This window comes from Lycium ferocissimum, chromosome 5, assembly GCF_029784015.1.
Source record: "Lycium ferocissimum isolate CSIRO_LF1 chromosome 5, AGI_CSIRO_Lferr_CH_V1, whole genome shotgun sequence".
Classification (NCBI taxonomy): Eukaryota; Viridiplantae; Streptophyta; class Magnoliopsida; order Solanales; family Solanaceae; genus Lycium; species Lycium ferocissimum.
This window is the reverse complement of record NC_081346.1, coordinates 40,748,958-40,753,569: the sequence shown is the minus strand read 5'-3', so window position 1 is coordinate 40,753,569 and position 4,612 is coordinate 40,748,958.

Genomic DNA, 4,612 nt, shown 5'->3' with positions numbered 1-4,612 from the left:
ACCTCGGGGAGCATATCATAACCTATTCATACTAAGACATGCCCGAAGAAAGGAAGGTGAGCTTTACATACTGCGCCGCCTTGCTAGCTACACTTGTTCATCAACTCGCTTATCTACATTCACGAGGATCCATATGATCGTTAGATTCATCGACTTGCGTTTGCCTTAATTTCCGTACAAGTTCACTTATAAGCTACCGAAATTTCGGCGGCATTTCCTCTCGTAAACACGACATCCCAGGAGATTATGGCTCGCCCGAATCAACGTCAATCGGGAATTCAACCGAGCCAGTCACTGAAAACAATACTAACAATCATAACAACAATATCGTTAGATAATTTCAAGATGTCCAAACCAACATCCATTCTTACCGAAACCTTCCAACTTAACTAGAAACATTCATAACACGTTTTCTACTTTCGAGTTCATAAACGATGTCGACAATTCCATACGTTAACAACATTATTTTCATCAAACAATAAACTTTACGTAAATCACTTTAACTCTGAAAACGGCCCACGCGGTTTCTAACTTCAACTTGGATCATTAACCTTCATTTTCACATCACAAATTTCATGACGACAACAACCAAAACGCTGAGCAACATTAACTCGACATGGCTGCCCCAAACGTACGGCCAACAACAACATGTAACATTTCATGATTTTCATTCGTTTTCTACATTACACCATCACACAAACATGTGAATTCCATTAGTTTCATCACTCCAACACACTCCACATGCACACGGTTAGCACCAGTATGCACGGCTACATTTATTCCACATCAATATTTCCATGAATTTCATTAGTTTCAACACATTACAACAACAACCAAACACAACACAACACACACCATGTTCGGCTATCTCTCACACACGGCCACCACTACTACTTCACCACACAACACCATATTTTCATAAACTTCTTTCATTCCTACATCTCACAACATATACAAATCATGCACAACACATGAAAAATGAGATGGGACCTTACCTTTTACATGGCTTTTCCACGACTAGCTTGCCCTTTTTGCAAAACGAATAATTTTCTCCTTCCAACAATCACTCCACGTCGAAGAGGACCTTAATTAGTATGAAAACATAAAGAAAAATTTTCCATGTCCACCACATAAAGGTGGATTTCGTGACCCCACTGTAACGAACCCCTCTAAATTTTTTTTTCTTTTCTTTCTTGTCTTCTTTCTTTCTTTCTCTTTCTCCCTTAATTAAAAGATGACAACAACATATATATATATATATATATATAGCACGTGAGGGGCACATGCCCTCGCTCTAAATTTTCCTTTCTTTTTCCTTCTTTTTTTTTCTGAAATTTTCTTCAAAGGATGACTTAATTCTTTTTCTTTCCTCCTTTTTATTTTGGCCACATGGCCTTTTGCAAGACTTTTCTAGGGCATTGTAAAATGACCATTTGCCCTAGCCTTTCCACAAAATTACCATAATGCCGTTTTTGCAAATTTCCCTTTTGCCCTCGGTCTTTCTCAATATTTCATATTCGTATCCATATTCATATACATATTCGTACCCATATTCACATACATATTTGTATCCATAGCATACCCGACCATGAAGGTTCGGTGGTTTCACATACCCGACCATGACAAGGCTCGGTGTCATACATATTTGGCCCTACCAAGGCTCAAGGTCATTCGTACCCAACTGCAGTGGTGTGTGCGCGCTAGGTATCATACTTGGCCATATAAGCTCGGTGTTACATAATAGTCATACATACTTTAATCCGTATACATAGGAGTTCATGAGTATCATCGTCATCATTGACATCATCATTTTCGTTATATTTATCCTTAGAGGATCAACTATCATATAAAAGAGGCAATAGAATCGTGAACGTATCGAGAATCGTAAGCTTTGGAAACCTTAGAGATAGAGTCATTTGGAAGACATTATGGAACTCATGAAAGGATACATATAGCAAGGGAACCATGCCTTAATGAAAGAAGGGTTAGCCTTACATACCTCTTTGACTTCTTAACTATTTAGCGTTCACCGTTGAAGCTTGAATAATCTACATTTAGAAGGATTCATACCATGGTTAAGCCTTAATGACACTCTTCAATTCAAACTAGAATAATTCATGTTCTAATGAAAATTGGGCAGCATTTCCCCTATTTCGTCAACTTCCACTATATCTCAAAACAACTCCCAAACAACCACAATAATATCCACAATATCATAATCAAGTATTCACATTCGATCTAGCCTTCAAAATTCATCCTTGTGTTCAACTTATGCTAGCAACTTCATACCCATTTTAGCACATTTTCATATAATGCTTCTTCATCACCATTATTACTTTCCATAGCAATATTATACCCATATTATACTAAGAATCATAACTCAAGTTAGCTTACTACTTAAAAACCTCATAAAAACTACATTTAGAACTCATCTTCCACTTTTTCCTTCTACCCAAGTTGTTCAACAAATAAACATTCTTGATAATATGTAATAAGCATGAAAACTAACCTTTTATCTCATAAGAATGAGCTTTGGATCAAGCTATCAACTTATATGAAAACCCTAGCTTCAATATCCAAAGAATTTTGGAGTTTATTAACCCTAGCAAGACCTCTAGCACATGGGTATCTTGATTCTTGCTTATTGATATTTAATCTCTCTTGGATTTTGGCTTGGATTAGTTTATGGAGTGGAAGAGAGGGTTTTTAGAGAGCCTTTGGATCTGGTTTGGTAAAATAATATGTCCAAATGAAGTGGAAAGAATTTTATAAAGCGGAACTTAAACTCCCGTCGGGCAATTCTGCGCCCATTTTGACGGGCCGTATAAATTCCTACGGACCGTCAAAATGGTCCGTAGAACTGCCACCAAATCGTGACCATTTGACGCCGGGCCGTGTCAATTTGACGGACCGCAGAATTTTCTGTGGGGCGTCAAAATTCCTGCGGGCCATCAAATGGTCCGCGGAAATTTTCTGCTCAAATAGTCTGTCGTAGAATGGCCATAACGTTTTACTCAGACGTCACATTGACGAGCGGTTTGTTGAGTTGGAAACTAGACTCGATGAAATTCAATTTGGACAAAAGAAACGCACCAAAACTCCTCATATTCTAGGAGATATTCCCCCACCAATTTGGACCAAAATTCTGTCCGAAAATTTTGCCAAGTTTTACCAAAGTTCCCACAAACTCCATTCCTTTTTTGTTTGTTCTTAAATCCTTCCATAGCTCATTTCATGGGCTTAAACCCCCATAACCATAATATGGGAACATGTAATCTCATATATCCTAAGGTAACTCCCGTTTCCGCGATTAGGACAACTAACGCCTAACGAATCTCAACGGACGAAACTACGAGGTGTAACATTCTCCCCCTCTTAGAAACATTCGTCCTCGAATGATAGACTCTTAGGGATTCTACAAAAATTTTGCCAGAGTTTCCCCTATAATATGGCACTACCATCCTGCACAGCAACCCAAAATACATCGCCTCACAGGGCTATAACAACACGACAATAACCATGGCCACACACGACCAAGAAAACATCAAGAAAAGCATTACATACCTGAGGTTAATGGCGTCTCTGCCTGAATCTCTTCTGAAGGTGAAAATAAATGCGGGTACCTGGACTTCATGTCCTCTTCGGCTTCCCAAGTCATTTCCTCTCTATTATTATTCCTCCATAAAACTTTAACTGAAGCTACCTCTTTGGTTCTGAGCTTTCGTACTTGCCTATCTAAAATGGCAATGGGGACTTCTTCATAAGACAATTGTTTAGTAACTTGGACATCATCTATTGGCACAATTCTAGAAGGATCTCCAATACACTTACGAAGCATCGATACATGGAAAACTGGATGGACCGACTCCAAATCCGCAGGTAGGTCTAATTCATAAGCCATTTGGCCTACCTTGCGTACAATCTCATAAGGTCCAATGTACCGGGGACTAAGCTTGCCCTTTTTGCCAAATCTCATGACGCCCTTCATTGGCGACACCTTCAAGAATACCCAATCTTTCACTTGGAACTCTAAGTCTCTTCGACGATTATCCGCATAGGATTTCTGACGACTCTGAGCTATTAATAATCGATCCGTATAAGCTTGACTTTCTCTATAGCTGCCGGACCAAGTCTGGTCCTATCAATTTGGTCTCTCCTACTTCGAACCACCCAATTGGAGATCTACACTTTCTCCCATATAAAGCCTCATACGGTGCCATTTGGATGCTAGAATGATAACTATTGTTATAAGCGAATTCAATAAGTGGTAAGTGATCATCCCAACTACCTCCAAAATCCAATACACATGCTCGTAACATATCCTCAAGAGTCTGAATGGTACGTTCAGCTTGCCCATCCGTCTGTGGGTGAAATGCCGTGCTAAGGCTCACCGAGTCCCTAAACCTTCTTGGAAAGATTTCCAAAAATTGGTTGTAAACCGAGTCCCCTCTATCGGAGATAATAGAAACTGGAACACCGTGAAGTCGCACTATCTCTTTAACATAAAGCTTTGCATAATCTTCTGCTACATATGTAGTTCTGACTGGTAAGAAATGATATGTCTTCGTGAGTCTATCCACAATCACCCATATAGAATCATACTTACGTCGAG